The sequence below is a fragment of the Schistocerca cancellata genome, chromosome 1 (genome assembly GCF_023864275.1).
Source record: "Schistocerca cancellata isolate TAMUIC-IGC-003103 chromosome 1, iqSchCanc2.1, whole genome shotgun sequence".
In the NCBI taxonomy this organism is placed as follows: domain Eukaryota; kingdom Metazoa; phylum Arthropoda; class Insecta; order Orthoptera; family Acrididae; genus Schistocerca; species Schistocerca cancellata.
In genome coordinates this window covers 927,198,501-927,224,445 of record NC_064626.1, presented here as the reverse complement: position 1 = coordinate 927,224,445, position 25,945 = coordinate 927,198,501, and positions in this window count along the sequence as shown.

Below are 25,945 nucleotides of genomic sequence, written 5' to 3'. Positions count from 1 at the left end.
CCCTTTGCTGTTCCTTATTTATATTAACGATTTTTGAGACAATCTGAGCAGCCGTCTTCTGTTGTTTGCAAATGACGCTGTCATTTATCGACTAATAGTCATCAGATGACCAAAACAAACTGCAAAACGATTTGGAAAAGATATCTGAATGGTGCGAAAAGTGGCAGTTGAGCCTAAATAACGAAAAGTGTGAGGTCATCCACATGAGTGCTAAATGGAACTCGTTAAATTTCGGTTATCCGATAAATCAGTCTAATCTGAAAGCCATAAATTCAACTAAATACCTAGGTACAGCAATTACGAAGAATTTAAATTGGAAGGAATACATAGAAAATGTTGTGGGGAAGGCTAACAAAAGACTGCGTTTTATTGGCAGGACACTTAGAAAATGTAACAGGTCTTCTAAGCAGACTGCCTACACTACGCTTATGCATCCTCTTTTAGAATTCTGCTGCGCAGTGTGGGATCCTTACCAGGTAGGACTGACGGAGTACATCGAAAAAGTTCAAAGAAAGGCAGCACGGTTTGTATTATCGCGAAATATGGGAGAGAGTGCCACAGAAATGATACAGGATTTGGGCTGGACATCATTAAAAAAAAGGCGTTTTTCGTTATGACGGAATCTTCTCATGAAATTCCAATCAACAACTTTGTTGACACCGACCTACATAGGGAGGAACGATAACCAAGATAAAATAAGGGAAATCAGAGCTCGTACGGAACGATATAGGTGTACATTCTTTCCGCACACTATACGAGATTGGAATAATAGACAATTGTGAAGATGGTTCGATGAACCCTCTACCAGGCGCATAATTGTGATTTGCAGAGTATCCATGTAGATGTAGATGTAGATGTAGATCTAGAAGGACTGGAAAATAGTGTAGCTGCAATAAGTGACTGTAGGGGGATGGCGTACTCGTCGACACATAGCAATATCTCCTTTGTGACTGAAGAGCTCGGTGTTAACACAATCGATCGAGAGCTCTCAAATAAAGCAAAAGCGAAAAAATATGTCTCATCAGTGTTCTAAGGGTGCAATTTGAGCAAGTGAGCTCGATCTGTGTTCACTGACAGTCTCTAGACAACGCGACTGTCGTACTGAGACTATTAGAATCGTATGGAGCACTCTGCTAGGACAGTGAATTATGTGTGGAACAAATAAAGAGGGCTTCGTTCGCAGCGACGAGCAGAACTGTATCCCTTTTACGACAACTTTCTGACCGACAGAATGCAGTACCGTGTAGCAGCATCACTACCATGCAGCTATGAACGCTAGACAACGCTCTTCATATACCTACAAAACAGGTAACATAGATAATATGTTTTGTTTGAGAGAGAACTACGATTGGCTGGCAGCTGGCCCTGACACTCGAGTTGTTGACACATCAGTCACAAAGTTATTTTAATCTCAGTGTGGGTGACACAAAGTTATCACAGCACCGAATGACCGTCAGGATCTTAATGGACAGTACCCCGTTCGTCACAGTGGCAGCACAACGATGGAGAACTCAACGGATATCTGGGACAGACAGGGTGATCGTAAAGAAATGTCTATGTTAGACAGGCAGATTTTAGAGAGATGGCGCACACGTCGACGTGTTTTCTGCCTTCGTCTACATCCTGTCTGTCTACCGCAATCAAGGTTAGCTGCTAGTATTCGAATTAAGGCGTCAGCTATTGTCCAGAAACTGTTAACAGGTTGTTAGGGACTTCTTGTAGTAGGGCGTTCCGTTCCTCGAAGAGTGCGGTTGACAACTGCTGGATAGTCGATAGTGCAATTGAGGAGCAGCAGTACATCTCCCGAACACATTCCTCGCGTGCTCTATGAGATTTAAGTCAGGGAAACCGTTCGTTGTGGCCGAGCGGTTCTAGGCGCTTCAGTCCGGCACCGCGCTGCTGCTACAGTCCCAGGTTTGAATCCTGCTTCGGGCATGGATGTTTGTGATGTCGTTAGGTTTAAGTAGTTCTAAGTCTAGGAGACTGATGACCTCAGATATTAAGTCCCAAGTGCTTAGAGCCATTTGAACCATTTTTGAAGTCAGGGAATGCGTAGGCCTGTCCATTCGTCGGATATCCTGTCGTTCCAAGAGATGCGGTGCAGCGTGGTCACCCATAAAAATGAAGGAAGAGCCGAATGCACCTCTGAAAAGACGCTCTTAGGGAACGAGTACAGTGTCACAATAACGTTGACGAATGAGTGTACCGTATTCAGACATTTGCGGGTCAGTAACCCCATGCATCATTACGCCTCCCAACACCATAACACTTGGACCACCAAAACCATCGTGCTCAACAGCATTCCTGGATGCATTACGTGTTCTCACCTCTCGCCATATGACGATACGTCCAGAGTCATTAGTCAGACTTAATCTGCTCTTATGCGAGAAGAGCACACGACCCCATCCTCGTTAGTCCAGGTGCTATACCTTTGGTGTCATCGCAAGCGATACCGTTGATGTGCAGGGGTCAACGGAACAAACATACTGTTCCACACAATCGCCATGCCACTGTGGAGCATAAGACTGCGTGCTTTGCAGTCTTGTTAAAAGTGGCTGCAACAGTTACACAATGTAGCGGTGTTCTGTTACTGTAGTGGACGACCATAATCGACCACCTTATTTCCGTCTGGCAGCAGTACCTTGTGGAACGCTCCCCAAGCACTTGAAACTGTGCTGTGAGCAATAGTCATCCACATGTTGTTCAAAAAATGGCTCCGAGCACAAAGGGACTTAACGTCTTAGGTCAGCAGTCCCCTAGAACTTAAGAACTACTTAAACCTAACTAACCTAAAGACATCACACACATCCATGCCCGAGGCAGGCTTCGAATCTGCGAGCGTAGCGGTCGCGAGGTTCCTGACTGTACCGCCTAGAACCGCTCGGCCCACATGTTGTCTCCAAGTAATGTTGTCATGAAGAACATCACTACAGTGCGCCGTAACTCCTCGCTGATTCACACACACACAAACACAGTGTCTTTATGCGTTTCTTATTCAACAACTTCGCGCTGTGGGGAGAGCCCCATTTGCAGCTGTAGTTCTGATGACCTCACTCCGTATGACGTCCAGCTTTCTGTGCCCGACTGGACATCTCTGACAACATACTCCCGCGCTTTCCACTGTGAAGACTGCTGTACAGTAAATGTTGTTATTGTTATGGTCTTCAGTCCGCAGACTGATTTGATGCAGCTCTCTCTGCTATCCTCTCCTGTGCAAGCTTCTTCATTTCTGAGTAACTACTGCAACCTACATTCTCCTGAATCTGCTTAGTGTATTCATCCCCTGGTGTCCCTCTACGATTTTTACCCTCCACGCTTCCCTCCAATACTAAATTGGTTATCCCTTGATGCCTCAGAAAGTGTCCTACCAACCGATCCCTTCTAATAGTCAAGATGTGACACAAATTCCTCTTCTCCCCTAATCTCTTGGGGATCGACTTGATCTATCCATTCTAATCTTTAGCGTTCTTCTATAGCTTCTATTCTCTCCTCGTCTAAACTATTTACTGTCAATCTTTTACTTCCATACATGGTTACATACACTCCATACAAATACTCTCAGAAACGACTTCCTGACAGTTATATCTGTACTCGATGCTAACAAATTTCTCTTCTTCAGAAACGCTTTCCTTGCCATTGCCAGTCTACATTTTATACCCTCTATTTTTCGACCATCATCAGATATTTTGCTCCCCAAATAGCAAAATTCATCTACCACTTTAAGTGTCTCATTTCCTGATCTGATTCCCCCAGCATCACCTGATTTAATGCGATTGCATTCCATTATCCTCGTTTTGTTTTTGTTGATGTTCATCTTATATTCTCCTTTCATGACACCGTCCATTCCGTTCAACTGCTCTTCCAGGTTCTTTGCTGTCTCTAACAGAATTACAATGTAATCGGCCAACCTCAAAGTTTTCATTTATTCTCCATGGATTTTAATTCCTACTCCGAATTTTTCTCATGTTTCATTTACCGATTGCCCAATGTACAGATTGAATAACATCGGGGATAAGCTACAACCCTGTCTCACTACTTTCCCAAGCACTGCTTCCCTTTCATCCCCCTCGAATCTTATAACTGCCATCTGGTTTCTGTACAAATTGTAAATAGCCTTTCACTCCCTTTACTTGACCCCTGTCATCCTCAGAATTTGAAAGAGAGTATTCCAGTTAATATTGTCAAAAAATTTCTCTAAGGATGCAAATGCTAGAAAAGTAGGTTTGCCTTTCCTTAACGTATCTTCTAAGGTAAGTCGTAGGGTCAGTATTGACTCGCGTGTTCCAACATTTCTACGGAATACAAACTGATCCTCTCCAAGGTCAGCTTCTACCAGTTTTTCCATTCGTCTGTACAGAATTCGTGTCAGTATTTTGCAGCTGTGACTTATTAAACTGATAGTTCAGTAATTTTCACATCTGTCAATACCTGCTTTCTTTGGGGTTGGAATTATTATATTCTTCTTGAAGTCTGAGGGTATTTCGCCTGTCTCAAACATCCTGTTCACCAGATGGTAGAGTTTTGTCATAGCTGGCTCTCCCAAGGCTATCCGTAGTTCTAATGGAATGTTGTCTACTCTGGGGGCCCTGTTTCGACTTAGATCTTTCAATGCTCTCACAAATTCGAAAGCAAGTACCATATCTCCCATTTCATCTTCATCTACATCCTCTTCCATTTCCATAATATTAGCATCGAGTACATCGGCTTTGTATAGACTCATTCCATCTTTCTGCCTTCCCTTCTTTGCTTAGAACCGGTTTTCCACATGAGCTCTTGATATTCATACAGGTAGTTCGCTTTTCTCCAAAGGTCTCTTTAATTTTCCTGTAGGCTGTATGTATCTTACCTCTAGTGATATATGACCCTAAGTCCTTACGTTTGTCGTCTAGCCATCCCTGCTTAGCCATTTTGCATTTCCTGTCGATCTCATTTTTGGAACGTTTGTATTCCTTTGTGCCTGCTTCATTTACTGCATTTCTATATTTTCTCCTTTCATCAATTAAATTCAATTTCTCTTCTGTTACCCAAGGATTTCTACTATCTCTCGTCGTTTTGCCTACTTGATCCGATGTTGGGGGTGCCTTCACTATTTCATCTCTCAAAGCTACCCATTCTTCTTCTACTGTATTTATTTCCTCCGTTCTTGTCAATCGTCCCTTAACGCTGTCTCTGAACTGCTCTAAAACCTCTGGTTCTTTCAGTTTATCCACGTCCCATCTCCAGCTTTTTGCAGTTTCTTCAGTTTTAATATAGATTTCATAACCAATAAGTTGTGGTCCAAGTCCACATCTGCCCCTGGAAATGTCTTACAGTTTAAATTCTAGTTCTTAAATCTCTCTCACCATTATACAATCTGTCTGAAACCTTCCAGTGTCTACATGCCTCTTCCACGTATAGGCCTACAGTCTTCTTTCATGATACATAAACCAAGTGTTAGCTATGATTAAGTTATGCTGTGTGCAAAATTCTACCAGGCGGCTTCTTCTTTACGTCCTTATCCCCCGTCCATATTCACTTATTACTTTTCCTTCTCTGCCTTTTCCTACTATCGTATTCCAGTCCCCCCATGACTATTTAATTTTCGTCTCTCTTAACTATCTGAATAATTTCTCTTGTCGCATCATACATTTCATCTTGGCTATGACAATGCGTTCACTATGCTGTTCGTAGTACCTTATCCGCATTCCTATTTTTTTATTCATTATTACACCTACTCCTGCATTACCGTTATTTGACTTTGTATTTATAAGCCTGTATTTACTTGACTATAAATCTTGTTCCTCCTGTCACCCAACTATACTAATTCCCAACATATCTAACTTTAATAACCTATCCATTTCGCTTTTTAAACTTCCTAAACCACCTGCTTGATTAAGGGAATTCAACGCTCCGATATGTAGAATGCCAGTTTTGTTTCTCCTGATACCGATGTCCTCCAGAGTTGTCCCGGACCGGAGATCAGAATAGGGGACTATGTCACCTCCGGAATATTTTACCCAAAATTTATTTTACAATTTTATTTTACAATTTTACCCAAGATTTATTTTACAATAAATAAAAATGCAGATAAATGCGAGCAGGACAAGGGCGCCGAGAGTTTCCTACAAAGTTAATTAAAATATAAACTTCATTCGTCTCGGGAATCCGGAATTTCGACGATTTTTGACTGATATCGATACCGGCAAGATATCAAAATATGTAACATAAATGGCCGTAGCTACTGACTGCAAGGACTTGGAAACTTAAATTTTTTCACCGAAAAAGGAGTGTAGGCCTTAGTATGAGACGTAAATTTCAACTTGACATGTTAATCTGTTCCCGAGAAAAAGGGGTCTGAACAGGCGGACAGACAGCCAGAGGGATAACGAATGGCAAAAAAGAAGAAAATACTTTTTCAGTTTGATACTGGTACAAATTAACAATTTTAGGATATTTTCCTGTGTTTGTACTGTGAAACCTTGCATATTGCCAAATTTCATGAGTCCAGGTCAGTGGAAGCTACTCTACAGGTTCTGATGAGTGAATTTGCAAGTATCGAAATATGTGGCATAAGTGGTCGTATCTTTTGACTGTCTTGACTTAGAACCTTAATTTTTTACATTCCCAAGGGATCATAGATACTAGCATATGACATTATAATATCAACTTGATACATTTATCTGTTCCTGAGAAATATGGGTCTTAAAAGTAGGACAGATAGACAGAAAGAGAGACGGACAACAAATCGATCCTAAAAAGTTATATCCTACTACCGATAGAAGAAAACCAAGTGTCACAGGAACTGTGGGAACACGGATCTCAACGATACGCGTTCCTTTTGTCACTCTGACATAAAATCCTGAACAACAGTTGCCATTCCCGACAAAAGCCTTTGAAATACCAGACACATATCATCAGAAGCGTGCAACCCGCAGATTGACAGCTCCTCAACCACGGGGCTCTTTCCTCTGTCACTCTTTGGCCGTAAACTGTCCCGTATTTTACGATAATTGGATGTAATTCCAGATTGCTGTCGAGTCCGGATCCGTGTCCGGGGAATGCCGCTGCATTCCAGTGGCGACTACTTGTTGCCTCGTTCGCGGTCGCATTTCTGGAAACTGGGTGACTGGAATTACCGAGCGAGGTGGCACAGTGGTTAAAGCACTCCTTTTTTGGAGGACAGGCTGTCAAATACGCAACCTGCAATGTAGATTTAGCTGTTCCGCAGCTTCTCTACATCGCAACTGCCGGTACGGCAATTTGGCAAATTTCCGTATACTTCCTTTCTCAATCCGAGACTGGTTTCTTCTTTGGCACATAGAATTCTAGGGGGGTGTGGACCTCTTTAGCACAGCGAACTGGTCGTATGTCTCATCTGAATGTAGATGCTAGCTTATTCCATGCTTGAGATTACTAACATGTGGGTTCATTTGACCTCTGCTCTTGATAAAAATCTCAGTGCGGAGTACAGTACCTGTGGCCGATGTACAATGGACAATGCAAACTATTTATTTAGGTACTTCCAAAGGCTCCATGCATGTCAAGGCCGGGTTCCACTTCCTTACAAAACCAAGCCATTTTCCTCCTGCTCCTGGCATGAACTGAGATTCCGATCGATGTTGCACCATGTCCTGGTACACTTATTTCACTATCTCTCTATGATGATGAATGTGCCACATACTTTTATAAAAGCTAAAAGAAGTGTTTTATGCTGGGTAGACACTTACATTCTCGACGAAAGTACATGACTTATCTCCCTCTCTTAACTGTTTATTGACTTATTTCAATTACGTAAAGATTATAGTAAGTCCTTCCGAAAGACCTTCAGCAGCCTGGGTCGTCTAGGATCTCCGTAACGTTTTCTACAGAATTGTTGAGTGCAGTAGTACCACTGTTCACCACAATTTACTGAAGATCCCATAAGTTGAGCACTGTGCCCAGCAGTTCCAAAAGAGCGCCAGACACACCATATACGAGAAGGTAGTACATCTGATCTGCAGAACTAGTCTTCTACATAACACACATACTTTCAAGCAGAATTCTACTACGGGTTCTGAATTGAAGCAATTATTTACCTGTAACAGGATCGTCGTTTCCAAGGAAGTCAACATGAATTTCGAAAACATCAAACATACAAATCCCAACAGTCATTATTCATACACAATATTCCATGTGCAATGGACAGAGGCAGCCAGATTGATATAACTTCTCGAGCCTTTTAAAAAGCTTTTGTTCCAGTACCAAAGCGACATGCACTAGAGGAAATACTTAAATATAGAATATCTATTCAGATTTGAGGTTGTACTTAAAATATCTGGTCAGTTAGGACTCAGTATATTATTCTCGACAGAGAGTCAAGTAATGACGCAAATTAATAGTCCTCTATGACCTTTACTTGGACCTTCATACAATGAAGTGACAGAAATCGTGGGATACCTACGAGTATCATGTCGGATCTCGTTTCTCCCTGTTTAGTACAGCAATTCGACGCGACATGGATTCAACAAGTCGTTGGAAGTCCCCTGCAGAAATATTGACCCATGCTGCCTCTATACCCGTCTATAATCGCAAAAGTGTTGCCGGAGCAGGATTTCGTACACGAACTGACCTCTCGATTATTTCTCATAAATATTTGATGGGATTCACGTCGGGCGATCTGAGTGGCCATATCATTCTCTCGAATTGACCAGAATGTTTTTGAAACCAATTGCGAACAACTAAGGCCAGGTGACATGGCGCATTTTCGTGCATACAAATTCCACCGCTGCTTGGGAACGTGAGGTCCATAAATGACTGCAAATAGTCTCCAAGTAAGTGAACATAACCATTTCCAATCGATGATCCATGTAAACACAGCCCACACCAGCTTTCACAGTGACTTTTTGGCATCTTGGGTCCATGACCTCGTGGAATCTACGCCACACTCGACTTCTACCATCACTTCTTACCAACTGAAATCGAAACTCATCTGACTAGTTCACAATTTTCCAGTCATATGATCACGAGCCACAAGAAGCGCTGCAAGTGATGTACTTGCGTCGGTCGTCTGCTGCCTTACGCCATTACAGCCAAATTTCGCTGCACTGTCCAAACGGATATACACTGCTGACCATTAAAATTGCTACACCAAGAAGAAATTCAGATGATAAACGGGTATTCATTGGAGAAATATATTACACTAGAACTGACATGTGATTACATTTTCACGCAATTTGGGTGCATAGATCCTCAGAAATCAGTACCCAGAACTACCAACTCTGGCCGTAATAACGGCCTTGATACGCCTGGGTATTGAGTCAAACAGAGCTTGGATGGCATGTACAGGTACAGCTGCCCATGCAGCTTCATCACTATACCACAGTTCATCAAGAGTAGTGAATGGCGTATTGTGACGAGCCAGTTGCTCAGCCACCATTGACCAGACGTTTTCAATTGATGAGAGATCTGGAGAATGGGCTGGCCAGGGCAGCAGTCGAACATTTTCTGTATCCAGAAAGGCCCGTACAAGGCCTGCAACATGCGGTCGTCCACTATCCTGCTGAAATCTAGGGTTTCGCAGGGATCGAATGAAGGGTAGAGCCACGGATCGTAACACATCTGAAATGTAACGTCCACTGTTCAAAGTGCCGGCAATCCGAACAAGAGGTGACCGAGACTTGTAACCAATGGAACCCCATACCATCACGCCAGTTGATAACGCCAGTATGGCGATGACGAATACATGCTTCCAATGTGCGTTCACCACGATGTCGCCAAACACGGATGCGACTATCATGATGCTGTAAACAGAACCTGGATTCGTCCGAAAAAAATGACGATTTGCCATTCGTGCACCTACGTTCGTCGTCGAGTACACCATCGCAGGCGCTCCTGTCTGTGATGCAGCGTCTACATCTACATCTACGTCCATACTCCGCAAGCCACCTGACGGTGTGTGGCGGAGGGTACCTTCAGTACCTCTATCGGTTCTCCCTTCTATTCCAGTCTCGTATTGTTCGTGGAAAGAAGGATTGTCGGTATGCCTCTGTGTGGGCTCTAATCTCTCTGATTTTATCCTCATGGTCTCTTCGCGAGATATACGTAGGAGGGAGCAATATACTGCTTGACTCTTCGGTGAAGGTATGTTCTCGAAACTTCAATAAAAGCCCGTACCGAGCTACTGAGCGTCTCTCCTGTATAGCCTTCCACTGGAGTTTATCTATCATCTCCGTAACGCTTTCGCGATTACTAAATGATCCTGTAACGAAGCGCGCTGCTCTCCGTTGGATCTTCTCTATCTCTTCTATCAACCCTATCTGGTACGGATCCCACACTGCTGAGCAGTATTCAAGCAGTGGGCGAACAAGCGTACTGTAGCCTACTTCCTTTGTTTTCGGATTGCATTTCCTTAGGATTCTTCCAATGAATCTCAGTCTGGCATCTGCTTTACCGACGATCAACATTATATGATCATTCCATTTTAAATCACTCCTAATGCGTACTCCCAGATAATTTATGGTATTAACTGCTTCCAGTTGCTGACCTGCTATTTTGTAGCTAAATGATAAAGGATCTATCTTTCTGTATATTCGCAGCACATTACACTTGTCTACATTGAGATTCAATTGCCATTCCCTGCACCATGCGTCAATTCGCTGCAGATCCTCCTGCATTTCAGTACAATTTTCCATTGTTACAACCTCTCGATACACCACAGCATCATCTGCAAAAAGCCTCAGTGAACTTCCGATGTTATCCACCAGGTCATTTATGTATATTGTGAATAGCAACGGTCCTATGACACTCCCCTGCGGCACACCTGAAATCACTCTTACTTCGGAAGACTTCTCTCCATTGAGAATAACATGCTGCGTCCTGTTATCTAGGAACTCCTCAATCCAATCACACAATTGGTCTGATAGTCCATATGCTCTTACTTTGTTCATTAAACGACTGTGGGGAACTGTATCGAACGCCTTACGGAAGTCAAGAAACACGGCATCTACCTGTGAACCCGTGTCTATGGCCCTCTGAGTCTCGTGGACGAATAGCGCGAGCTGGGTTTCACATGACCGTCTTTTTCGAAACACATGCTGATTCCTACAGAGTAGATTTCTAGTCTCCAGAAAAGTCATTATACTCGAACACAATACGTGTTCCAAAATTCTGCAACTGATCGACGTTAAAGATATAGGTCTATAGTTCTGCACATCTGTTCGACGTCCCTTCTTGAAAACGGGGATGACCTGTGCCCTTTTCCAATCCTTTGGAACGCTACGCTCTTCTAGAGACCTACGGTACACCGCTGCAAGAAGGGGGGCAAGTTCCTTCGCGTACTCTGTGTAAAATTGAACTGGTATCCCATCAGGTCCAGAGGCCTTTCCTCTTTTGAGCGATTTTAATTGTTTCTCTATACCTCTGTCGTCTATTTCGATATCTACCATTTTGTCACCTGTGCGACAATCTAGAGAAGGAACTACAGTGCAATCTTCCTCTGTGAAACAACTTTGGAAAAAGACATTTAGTATTTCGGCCTTTTGTCTGTCATCCTCTGTTTCAGTACCATTTTGGTCACAGAGTGTCTGGACATTTTGTTTTGATCCACCTACCGCTTTGACATAAGACCAAAATTTCTTAGGATTTTCTGCGAAGTCAGTACATAGAACTTTACTTTCGAATTCATTGAACGCCTCTCGCATAGCCCTCCTCACACTACATTTCGCTTCGCGTAATTTTTGTTTGTCTGCAAGGCTTTGGCTATTTTTATGTTTGCTGTGAAGTTCCCTTTGCTTCCGCAGCAGTTTTCTAACTCGGTTGTTGTACCACGGTGGCTCTTTTCCATCTCTTGCGATCTTGCTTGGCACATACTCATCTAACGCATAATGTACGACGGTTTTGAACTTTGTCCACTGATCCTCAACACTATCTGTACTTGAGACAAAACTTTTGTGTTGAGCCAACAGGTACTCTGAAATCTGCTTTTTGTCACTTTTTCTAAACAGAAAAATCTTCCTACTCTTTTTAATAATGCAAGGGGAACCGCAGCCATGGTCTCTGAGCTGATAGTCGATGCTGCTGCAAACGTCGTCGAACTGTTCGTGCAGATGGTTGTTGTCTTGCAAACGTCCCCATCTGTTGACTCAGGGATCGAGACGTGGCTGCACGATCCGTTACAACCATGCGGATCGACTGCTCGTGATACGAGGCCGTTGGGATCCAGCACGGCGTTCCGTATCACCCTCCTGAACCCACTGATTCCATATTCTGCTAATAGTCATCGGATCTCGACCAACGCGAGCAGTAATGTCGCGATACGATAAAACCCAATCGCGATAGGCTACAATCCGAGCTTTATCAAAGTCGGAAAGGTGATGGTACGCATTTCTCCTCCTTACACGAGGCATGACAACAACGTTTCACCAGGCAACGCCGGTCAACTGCTGTTTGTGTATGAGAAATAGGTTGGAAACTTTCCTCATGTCAGCACGTTGTAGCTGTTGCCACCGGCGACAACCTTGTGTGAATGCTCTGAAAAGCTAATCATTTGCATATCACAGTATCTTCTTCCTGTCGGTTAAATTTCGCGTCTGTAGCACGGAATCTTCGTGGTGTCGCAATTTTAATGGCCAGTAGTGTATTCGTCGCACGTCTCACAGTGATTTCTGCAGTTATTTCCCTTAGTGTTGCTTGTCTATTAGCACTGACAACTCTAAACAAACGCCGGTGCTCTCAGTCGTTGAGTGAACGCCGTCATCCGCTGCGTTGTCCGTCGTTAGTGGTAATGCCAGAAATTTGGTGCTCTCGGCACACTCTTGAACTGTGGTTCTCTGAATACTACATTCCCTAACGATTACAGCAATGGAATGTCCCATGCGTCTGGCTCCAACCACCAATCCGCATTCAGAGTCGGATGATTCCCGTCGTGCGGCGATGATCACGTCGGAAACCTTTTCACACGAATCACAAGAGTACAAATGACAGCTACGCAAATGCACAGCCCTTCTGTACGTTGTGTACGCTGCACTACCGCCATCTATACATGTGTATATCGCTGTCCCATGATTTTTCTCACCACAGTCTACATAACGTTAGAACCCGCCAAGTTAGACGAGAACGCCAATGCGCTACTTCCTGGACTCGGGTAAGCGCACCGGCCACGGATCGAATCCGCCCGGCGGATTACCGACGAGGACCGTTGTGCCGGCTAGCCTGGTTGTTGTTTTTAGGAGGTTTTTCACATCCCACTAGGTGAATACCAGGCTGGTCCCTACGTCCCGCCTCAGTTACACGACTCGCAGACATCTGAACACGTTCGCACTATTCCATGGATTACACTAGACGCAGACAGCTGGGGTACACTAATTCCATCCAGGGGGGTACAGGGTGGCGGCAGGAAGGGCATCCAGCTACCCCTTAACATTAACGTTGCCAAATCCGATCCTAACCATGCCGACCCTGCGAGCGAAAGAAGAAGAAGAAGTCTACATAACGTTAGACGTTAATGATGTATCAGATAGTACTGGGTGGTTATAATTAAACTTTCCCTATTTAACTAATTACCATACAAATGCCAAACTTGGTAGCATTAATGTCCAGAGTATGGGGTGCACGATTTCTATGCATCACAGTATCGCCGGCTGAAAGGATTACGGAAGGGTCCTCTTTCTCTACATGCTGTGCATGATGAAGAAGCTCGAATCAACTTGAAAACTCGGCGTCGCTCTGGCAATAGTCCGACGACCGGTTGCACTGCACGTGGTAGATGAAATCGCTTTTGCTGTGGCAGATAACGCAGCGCGCAATTCCCGATCGTCAGGCAGTGCGTGTGCTGTGTCACGACAGTTGAACATCCCGTGTTCCACCGTACGAAAGTTGCTTCGAACCATTCTCAAATGATATCCGCACAAGATCCATATTGTACAGCACCTTGGGCCACAGGACGCACAACATGTTGACATCGCTCTCCACTCACTTCCTCTCAAAGATTGAACTTGACGAGGGCTGGCTCAGGACTATCCTATGGGCAGACGAGGCTCATTTTTCTCTGAGGGTTGAGGCGAAGACACAGAATTGCCGACTGTTGGGATTTTCACCTCCAGTCACTGTGCATGAAGTTCCTCTGTGTGGTGAACGTGTCAACGTATGGTGTGGCAACACGGCTACGTTCATAATTGGCCCATTCTTTTTTGAACAGTTTGGCGCTCAAGGACTATAGACGTGCATTGTGACTGGCCAGCGTTGCTGCAATATTTCTTCGCCGGCATGTGATACCCGCTCTACAGTAGAGAGACACATTGAACTCAACTGTTTTCATGCAAGATTGGAGCCAACCGTACGTGAAAGTCACCTGCTTCCGCGGAACACATTTGGAAACGATCGAATTATCAGCCGATCATTTCCAAATGCTTGACCGGCAACCGGCACGATCATCTGGTCTCGCTCCCTGTGATTTCTGGTTGTGGGGCTACCTGAAGGTCAGTGTTTACCAGGGGAACATTAACACATGTGCTGAACTGAAGCGCAGCATATCAAGGCAGGTACCTAGCATACTCACGGACATGCTTCGTTCTGCTGTGCAGAATGCGATTCTGCGCTTTTAGAATCTTCTGGATACTGATGGGCACCATGCTCAGCTCCTTTTGAAGCAGTCATGTTACAGATATGTAACGGTATTATGTACCGTAGCGGCACATTAAAAGTGTTTCGATTGAAATGCTTCTGTATTATTTCTCTTCGTCATGTTCTTGACTTAAATGATACAAATTTCGGTACTCCTACGGTAATTAATTTCCGTGTTATAACTTGTTAAATAGAGAAAGTTTAATTATAACCAGCCGGTATCAATTTGCAATCTCATTCTTTTTGCGAATACTACGGTTGCCTATGAAGAGTTCTATCCACTGAAAAACTCAGCAACATCCGGAAAATATTTGTCGACGTGATGGTTTTGATGACTGGGGAATACTAACACAACATCAGAGTACGAAACTGTTAACAAATTCTATTTGTAACAATCTCTGCTCCCATTAACACGTTAGTTTGGAAAACATAATAAATGTCAAGAAGAGATAGGCCGTACAGAAACAGATACAGAATAAGGGAATCCTCAATCGGAAGACGTCTGACACTGAACAGTGGTCAAAACGAATAAACAGAAACGTAGCGAAACAGAAAATGCACTGTTTAAAAATAATGTGAAATTAAAGTGCTGGGCGTCTTCATCTGAGAGAAATTTGTCTATCGTAGTGTTCTATACGGAGAGAAATAATCGTTAGCGAGGGGCAAATACCTTCTCTGCTATCCCCAACAAGCAGTGAGTACTCCTTTGCAGCACTTTCATCAAACAACAACGTATGCGACTATTCAGCCACAAGTTCTGTTAAGAAACACTCCAACTACTGTCATCTGAATTTCTGTCCGAGTTTAAGATTCGGCTAAAATTACTCAATACTGGCTGTTGGATCTGCTTCTTCCAAGGTCAGTGAAGTTCTGTCTTTCCACCTTGTCTGTGTACTACCTCTGAGACGTTCACCAGTTGGTCGATGTACTAAAACTACACTCCTGGAAATTGAAATAAGAACACCGTGAATTCATTGTCCCAGGAAGGGGAAACTTTATTGACACATTCCTGGGGTCAGATACATCACATGATCACACTGACAGAACCACAGGCACATAGACACAGGCAACAGAGCATGCACAATGTCGGCACTAGTACAGTGTATATCCACCTTTCGCAGCAATGCAGGCTGCTATTCTCCCATGGAGACGATCGTAGAGATGCTGGTTGTAGTCTTGTGGAACGGCTTGCCATGCCATTTCCACCTGGCGCCTCAGTTGGACCAGCGTTCGTGCTGGACGTGCAGACCGCGTGAGACGACGCTTCATCCAGTCCCAAACATGCTCAATGGGGGACAGATCCGGAGATCTTGCTGGCCAGGGTAGTTGACTTACACCTTCTAGAGCACGTTGGGTGGCACGGGATACATGCGGACGTGCATTGTCCTGTTGGAACAGCAAGTTCCCTTGCCGGTCTAGGAATGGTAGAACGATGGGTTCGATGACGGTTTGGATGTACCGTGCACTATTCAGTGTCCCCTTGACGATCACCAGTGGTGTACGGCCGGTGTAGGAGATCGCTCCCCACACCATGATGCCGGGTGTTGGCCCTGTGTGCCTCGGTCGTATGCAGTCCTGATTGTGGCGCTCACCTGCACGGCGCCAAACACGCATACGACCATCATTGGCACCAAGGCAGAAGCGACTCTCATCGCTGAAGACGACACGTCTCCATTCGTCCCTCCATTCACGCCTGTCGCGACACCACTGGAGGCGGGCTGCACGATGTTGGGGCGTGAGCGGAAGATGGCCTAACGGTGTGCGGGACCGTAGCCCAGCTTCATGGAGACGGTTGCGAATGGTCCTCGCCGATACCCCAGGAGCAACAGTGTCCCTAATTTGCTGGGAAGTGGCGGTGCGGTCCCCTACGGCACTGCGTAGGATCCTACGGTCTTGGCGTGCATCCGTGCGTCGCTGCGGTCCGGTCCCAGGTCGACGGGCACGTGCACCTTCCGCCGACCACTGGCGACAACATCGATGTACTGTGGAGACCTCACGCCCCACGTATTGAGCAATTCGGCGGTACGTCCACCCGGCCTCCTGCATGCCCACTATACGCCCTCGCTCAAAGTCCGTCAACTGCACATACGGTTCACGTCCACGCTGTCGCGGCATGCTACCAGTGTTAAAGACTGCGATGGAGCTCCGTATGCCACGGCAAACTGGCTGACACTGACGGCGGCGGTGCACAAATGCTGCGCAGCTAGCGCCATTCGACGGCCAACACCGCGGCTCCTGGTGTGTCCGCTGTGCCGTGCGTGTGATCATTGCTTGTACAGCCCTCTCGCAGTGTCCGGAGCAAGTATGGTGGGTCTGACACACCGGTGTCAATGTGTTCTTTTTTCCATTTCCAGGAGTGTATTTTAGGGAGAGTACCCTCTGCTCACAGATCATGTTCTGCCCACTGTAGTCTTCTTCTTTCAATCACTCTCCAAGTATCAGCTTTCTTGAACCACCGACACATACCTTCATTGTGCCTTTTTTCCCATCTTCGTGTTCTGTTTTGTATGCCGCACCATAAGATTTCCTTACAGACTTCCTCTCAAATGCACGGGCGCGCTCTTCCATTGACTGTGTACTTGGCCATGTCTCACAAACATAAATGCGAGCGATTATATTGTGGGGCCGTTAGGAGTACGGAAATTTATATTTGTTTTTCATTCCGTACATTGAAGGGTTAGGTACGACATTAAATAATTTTCGTCGTAGGAATAGCAGATTAACAAGTTCATGTTGTGCGTGTATTCCAGGGGCAACCTTATACTAATGATCACCTAAGACAAAGAACATTAGTAGAATGTCGCCGCTGAAATACACGCAGAACAAGAGAGTAGCTTTTATGGTCTCCGATGTGGATCCTTATAGCATCAGATCTACTGTGACTCCCAAAAAGATGCATATATTTCACAGAGCAACAAATTGTACGAGTACGATATAATGGCTGACCACTGATATGGCTATTAAATCAACAATGACTGGATGAATTGAACCAGATCATGCCTAAACCTTTCACTTCGTATTCCCACAATTTTCATTGCATTTTCCTCTAAACAGAAAGGAAGCAATTTGCGTATACGGTGGAGGCGAACTATACCGACCGTATTCAGTGGTTAACACGCGCCAGAAAGGCAAGGTTCTGGATTAGAGTCCTGGTTCCTGCCACGAATTTTGAAAATAGCGCGCATTCCTCTGCAGTATGAAATATTAATTACGTTAACTTGCGTGCGCACCATGATTCATGTAAGACGCATACACGTCCCTCTGGTTGGTTACAGACCAGTCTCATTGAGGCGTGAGACTGTGATCGATGGACTTTGATGTTAATTACTTAATACCGTCATTACGGTACTTTGAGAGTGAGCGAGAAGCTACTTTTTCTTTTTATAATGTGACGATTGTACGCGCAGGGGCAGTAAAAGAAACCGCAACACAAAAATTTCGTGAGTAGGACTGCAAACGTCAGCTATGTTCTGTTACTCTACAAAACTATTTCGCTCAAGCAAGTGCTCCGAATATCGACCATCAGCATTTCGACTTAAGCTAATAGCGACGGATTGTCGCACATACTCCAACATCCCACATGATTAGTGCTCAATTTCAGGGACTGAGAGAGTCCTGTTTATCAGATATGTTCAAATACCAAACGTAGTCTTACAAACGTGGCTTGCCTCATGACCCAAAAGTTTAAGTCCGGGCACCTCTGGCATCAGAGATGGTAATGAGATTGTACCATTTCATCCATGGCCAACTTGTACATCAACTTAGTTTTTAACTCTCGCGCAAATCGTCACGGCTCCCTCTCTTTCAGAAAATACTCCGTTATACGAATTATCTATGTGATATCTTCAACGAAGTTAATGAAGACACCATTGAGGAATGTATTTCAGACGACTCTTGTCAGTGAAATTGACGTGCAAAACTTCCTGACGTGCAACCAAAGACCCTGAGCCAAAATATTCGGCCGGCCGAGCGGCTCTAGGCGCTTCAGTGTGAAACCACGCGACCACTACGGTCGCAGGTTTGAATCCTGCCTTGGGCATGGATGTGTGTGATGTCCTTAGGTTAGTTACGTTTAAGTAGTTCTAAGTGCTAGGGGACTGATGACCTCAGCTGTTAAGTTCCATAGTACTCAGAGCCCTTTTGAACCAAAATATTCAGAAAACGTCACCGAACAAAGACAGTAAATATGCCATAGGTGCTGGATATTTAGAAGGAGCTGGAAATATGCTAGCGGGAGCTTGATACTCATTTGGAAGAGAACCTTCACTGTAAATTCACCGTCAAGGAAACCTTGGTATTCGAGGTTGGTTACGCAGCGTGTTCAAAATTAATGGCAGTTCCTTGTTTCCTCGTTGAAAGTGCGAGCCGTGAGGCGAAATGTTACCTGTTGGCCTAGAAATGAAAGATCAAGACGTTTGTGGGGTCACATGTGCCAATGAACGCCCTTGTGCGTCGTGAGATAACGGTGAATGTTCACCTAGTCTGCCTAACAACATACCTACGAGAACTGCATCGGTTTCTAATAACAGGCCCCGGGTCGTTTAGAAGTCACGCAATGCTCGCTCGAACTGCCGGAATGAAATGAAATATATTACTTCGATAAACAGTTGTAGGAACGCAAAGAGTCATAAAACACTATGATTCCAATCTTTCGTTGAAGTTAATATGGGGGCTGAAACATGTCATGTCAGCTATCGTGACTGATCGCTCATTTGTTGATCGATCTATCGCAGTATCCGATGTATGCCATTTACGAGAAACTGGAGTTGGATACTTTATCGCGTTAAATGTTCCGGCCTTCAGATATCAGTCGATTCATCCAGTCGTTCTCATATTCTATCCATTATTCTTATGTCTTTCCTACTACCAAACATTATCTATTCTTAGCATGAACAAGAAACATATCGATATCTAACAAGAAAGTCATTTTGGTAATTTCTACGACCTTTAAATTCTCTGCTTCCCAAATAAATTTATGTAGGCTACTGCAACATTAGTATAAACCCCTGCATTTCGTCTCGTGCGTTAATTATCCAGCACAAATACATCTGACGCCGGAATAACACACAAAATCAAGCAGAGAAAATACAAAACTTTCGTTTCCACGGAGAATTCTTTAGAAAAGACTGCCAGCAAGACCACCGACCTATCTCTTCAAATACTGTTGCGTTCATAAGAAATTTACCAAGTTGGCCCGAAGAAAGAGATAATCCGTGGGCCACGATCGGAAGATAAAAGTCTGAGGTACATTTGAACGTTCCACCTTTGTGAGCTTGTGGACATAACATTAAAGGAAATAACCATTAATTTATGAAATACATTCCGTCGTGAAATGGAAGAACGGAAAAAAGAGACACATCTATGTGCTATTCACCAGAAACGATAAACTAATTACGGAAAATATGACTAAGAGTGGACGAGCTAACATTAAAATCACGTTTGTATACGCATCATCTACAAGAAAAAATTTTGTAAGGGTGTAGAAAAATAACCGTTACCTGCCATAATAAGAGATGATTTTATTTAACACACGACTGGTTTAGTTTTTGTGCACATCTTCTCGTTTACGATAGAGAACTGAAGCACCATTTCTCCATTCAATTATCGAACAAACGAAAGGATGGCTGACATAGTGTTTAGTGTATCTGGGATTGTGAAAGAGTTAAGATCCTTAGACGCCAGAAAGGCATCTGGCCCAGACTGTATCCCCGTAAGATTTTATATTGACTATGCTACAAATATAGCACCATTCTTATCCATCATCTATCAGAGATCTCTGGAGCGGCGGGAAGTTCCACGGGACTGGAAGAAGTCGCTGGTTGCAGCAATCTATAAAAAGGGTAGAAAATCGGATCCACATAACTACCGGCCAATTTCACTAATATCGATTTGTTGTAGAATCCTGGAACATATTTTGTGTTCAGACATAATGACTTTTCTAGACTCAGAGAAGCTCATCTGCAGAAACCATCACGGTTTTAGGAAACAACGGTCATGCGAGATACAGCTAGCCCTCTTTGCGCATGATAAACAAGCTCTAGATACCGGCTTCCAGGTTGATGCCATATTTCTCTACTTTCGAAAGGCGTTCGACTCAGTTCCGCACTGTCGCTTGCTACAAAAAGTGCGCGTTTACGGTCTATCCAATGACATATGCGGTTAGATATAAATTTTTCTAACAGACAGGGAACAGTATGTCGTCCTGAACGGGGTAACTTCAACAGAAGAGTAACTTTAGGTGTGCCCCAGGACAGCGTAATAGGTCCTCTGCCTTTTACGATTTACATAAACGATCTGGTTGACAGTGTTCATAGCGGCCTTAGACTGTTCGCCGATGATCCTGTAGTCTACAGGAAATTAGTATAACACGAAAGCTATGAACAAATCAATGAGGATTTGCACAAAATAAACGCGTGGTGTAATGACTTGCAGTTATCTCTCAACATTAGTAAGTGTAACTTACTGCGTATAACAAGGCGAAAATCCACATTAATGTATGAGTGTAAAATAACTGATCAATCTTTGGAAGCGGTAACATCAGTCAAGTATCTGGGTGTGACTATTCGAAATGATCTCAAATGGAATGATCACATAACACAAGTAACGGGTAAGGCGAACTCTAGATTGCGGTTTATTGGTAGAATCCTGAAGCAATGCAGTCCCTCAACAAAGGAAATAGCTTACAATACGTTAGTTCGTCCAGTCTTAGAGTATTTTTCGTCTGTATGGGACCCTTACCAGTTAGGTCTGATTCAAGAGATGAGGAGGTCCAAAGAAGAGTGGCAAGATCTCATAGAAAAGTTTGAAGTGGGACACACTTGCAGATAGACGACGCGCTAAAAAGAAGGGGCTGCTCACTAAATTCCGAAATCCAATCTTCACCGAGGATGTAGAGCATATACACTCCTGGAAATTGAAATAAGAACACCGTGAATTCATTGTCCCAGGAAGGGGAAACTTTATTGACACATTCCTGGGGTCAGATACATCACATGATCACACTGACAGAACCACAGGCACATAGACACAGGCAACAGAGCATGCACAATGTCGGCACTAGTACAGTGTATATCCACCTTTCGCAGCAATGCAGGCTGCTATTCTCCCATGGAGACGATCGTAGAGATGCTGGATGTAGTCCTGTGGAACGGCTTGCCATGCCATTTCCACCTGGCGCCTCAGTTGGACCAGCATTCGTGCTGGACGTGCAGACCGCGTGAGACGACGCTTCATCCAGTCCCAAACATGCTCAATGGGGGACAGATCCGGAGATCTTGCTGGCCAGGGTAGTTGACTTACACCTTCTAGACCACGTTGGGTGGCACGGGATACATGCGGACGTGCATTGTCCTGTTGGAACAGCAAGTTCCCTTGCCGGTCTAGGAATGGTAGAATGATGGGTTCGATGACGGTTTGGATGTACCGTGCACTATTCAGTGTCCCCTCGACGATCACCAGTGGTGTACGGCCAGTGTAGGAGATCGCTCCACACACCATGATGCCGGATGTTGGCCCTGTGTGCCTCGGTCGTATGCAGTCCTGATTGTGGCGGTCACCTGCACGGCGCCAAACACGCATACGACCATCATTGGCACCAAGGCAGAAGCGACTCTCATCGCTGAAGACGACACGTCTCCATTCGTCCCTCCATTCACGCCTGTCGCGACACCACTGGAGGCGGGCTGCACGATGTTGGGGCGTGAGCGGAAGACGGCCTAACGGTGTGCGGGACCGTAGCCCAGCTTCATGGAGACGGTTGCGAATGGTCCTCGCCGATACCCCAGGAGCAACAGTGTCCCTAATTTGCTGGGAAGTGGCGGTGCGGTCCCCTACGGCACTGCGTAGGATCCTACGGTCTTGGCGTGCATCCGTGCGTCGCTGCGGTCCGGTCCCAGGTCGATGGGCACGTGCACCTTCCGCCGACCACTGGCGACAACATCGATGTACTGTGGAGACCTCACGCCCCACGTGTTGAGCAATTCGGCGGTACGTCCACCCGGCCTCCCGCATGCCCACTATACGCCCTCGCTCAAAGTCCGTCAACTGCACATACGGTTCACGTCCACGCTGTCGCGGCATGCTACCAGTGTTAAAGACTGCGATGGAGCTCCGTATGCCACGGCAAACAGGCTGACACTGACGGCGGCGGTGCACAAATGCTGCGCAGCTAGCGCCATTCGACGGCCAACACCGCGGTTCCTGGTGTGTCCGCTGTGCCGTGCGTGTGATCATTGCTTGTACAGCCCTCTCGCAGTGTCCGGAGCAAGTATGGTGGGTCTGACACACCGGTGTCAATGTGTTCTTTTTTCCATTTCCAGGAGTGTATTATTACCACCAACTTTCAAATCGCGTAATGATCATCAAAATGGTTGAAATGGCTCTGAGCACTATGGGACTCAACTTCTGAGGTCATCAGTCCCCTAGAACTTAGAACTACTTAAACCTAACTAACCTAAGGACATCACACACATCCATGCCCGAGGCAGGATTCGAACCTGCGACCGTAGCGGTCGCGCGGTTCCAGACTGTAGCGCCTAGAACCGCTCGGCCACCTCGGCCGGCTAATGATCATCATTCAATGATAAGGGAAATTAGAGCTCGTACTGAGGCGTTCAGACAGTCGTTTTTCCCTTGCGCGATCCGCGAGTGGAACAAAAAGGGGGGGAGGGGGATGGAATATGACATTGGGCGAATTGTGCCCTCCGCCACACACCGCTTGGTTGCTAGCGGAGTATATATTTAGATGTATGTAGTTGTAGATGTTTAAATTCTAGTGCATGTTTCCAGAGTCTGTGTTGGATATCACGCTTTAAATGAAAAACAAATAATGTGATGATGACTAAAAAGACACAAACAAAACATTTGGAAGTAGTTAAGCAACAATTGTTGCAAATTATTATAGTACTTAGATAAAGCTGGTGTATCCACATCGTCTTCACATTACATTTATCACATTTGTTACAAATATGTTATGTTTCTTTTTTTACACGTTAACAGCGTATTAGTCACCATTCTAATTATTGGTGGTTCCATGTTATATCTTCCATAAAGCAGTGGCACTTCAGACACACACCCACTCACAAGGTGTTTACATTTATGTGAAAAGCTGTCTGCTGCAGTCCGGAACCGCGAGACTGCTACGGTCGCAGGTTCGAATCCTGCCTCGGGCATGGATGTGTGTGATGTCCTTAGGTTAGTTAGGTTTAAGTAGTTCTAGGTTCTAGGGGACTGATGACCTAAGATGTTAAGTCCCATAGTGCTCAGAGCCATTTGAACCATTTGAAAAGCTGTCTCTGGGCCCAGCGTCATAGCTGGGAAGAAACAACAACTAATATTCTAGTAGTGAATGCATAGGTGCATAGGTCTCGATAGCTGGAAGTCTATGGCACGTTTCTTGGCTGATTGGTATTTTAAGCTTTTATTTTATTTTCACAAGCTGCGACATGGGTCGCGGATTAAAACAATGGTCAAGGAAGTGTTGGATAAATTTCTTTTATTTCCGTGAATAATCACAAACCATTTGGTTCTTAGACTACCGGGTTTGGTCAGCAGTGTCCGTCTTCAGACCTGTTTTATAATATGTACGAAAATACTAATTCATGAGCTGTAGTGTTATTGACAGTACGACTATACCGGCACTTTGACCTAGTTTACACTGTATTTTAAACAGGTGCGACGAATATAAGCTGATTTTGTGTATATTTTGTGACGATGCCGCTGTGGCTTTATTTTAGTAGAAAATATTATAAAACAGATCTGAACACAGTCACTGCCGGCTGAATCCAGTCAAACATTTTGTGATCATTGACGGAAATAAAAGAGATTTGTTTTTTTTTTCTTTTATTACTTCTCGGCGTCGAGACGGGATAATTCGCGTTTATTTTACGAAAGGCGGTTTTCTGTGTTGTCTATCTCTTAACTAGGACATGTTTAACATGATTCATGTGTTAAGTCTTTAACAGGCCAGACTAACTTTTAACCGCAAGCTAAGAACGGTATAGCGCGGCTTTTCTGCTCTTTTCAATCGTAAGCTCTATGTATTACGACACGCAATTTTCTAAAAAAAACTCTGTCAATGTGATACAATTCTGATATGTTAATTGTTAATACATTCTAGTACATACAAAGTCGAAATTCGTTTACGCGAACATATTATTAAACAAACATCTGAAGAAGGCAGAAATTACAATTTATAAAAATGGTGGGGTTATTCCAACCAGTCAAGAGGTTATTATGCCCAGTGCTTTTTAGTGTCAAAATCACAAACATTTACCACACATAAACTTTTTCGTCTTTTTGCACCCACACTCACTTCATGAAACCATGTAGCACACTTCATCCAGTGAAGCTGCCAGTCAAACTTGTTATCGCTTCCTTCATATCGTTCTCGGACCATGAAGCACTTGACTTTCTCCTATTTGCATGTATAGATCACCTGAAAAGAAAGCAAGAAAACTTCTTCTTTAGAATTTCGCAGTAAAATATCAGTTAAACTAATAATTTGACTGATCGGAACAGGACGAAACAGCCCCATGTGCAAACATTTCGAAAGACGCAGCAAATTAGACCTTTGCGCAGAAAGCCAGCAATATTGATGGTACACACATTGCATAACTTGTGGTCTTATGCAAGTAACAATAAGAGTCTAAAATATCAGGTCATTGTGCATGATACTCCTTAATTTGTTAGGCTGTATTATTTAACTATGGCAATAATTCATCAGAATTCGCTTGTTCTTCTGTCGTGTTAATAATGTAACAAAAGACACCTGTATTACAACCACATGCAGCGAGACAGAAATAATGACTCACACTGACGGCAAAACGACCTTGACTCTGGTGAGGCACTAGTGCACTGCTGCGTCATTTCGTATTTCAGGTGGATAGCCTCGTGAGCGAAATAGCATCGCTGTGCCCTATGTCTCTGAAAACTGAAAGGCCCTTCTGGCCCCTTCACTTCCGCTGCAAAGCCCATCAGTTCCTTTTCCAATCACTTTTTTTAACTTTTTCTGTTAGTATTTCAACGTGCAAATATGACGTGTAGTCATTTCATTTCTGTTATGGAACACGGGGCAACAATCGGTGATTGAGTTCACAGTACTTAAATGTCTAGGGATTTTCATCGGTGAAGGGATGGATTTCTTTTCTTAATACTAAGTTTCGCCCACTGTAAGCGGCGGCTCCATTCGGCCGGCTTCATTCGGCCGAGGCAGGGTGGCCAGGGATCACGTCATTGTGGCGAGTCGGTGACCTTCCCGGAAGGAAGCGAGGACTACGTGAAAGCGGTAAAGGGCAGGCCAGCCTCCGTCTTTTGAGTTGCCGCCAGGTTTCCCCGACTCTGCGCAGGCCAAATGGCTTTACTTCTCGCT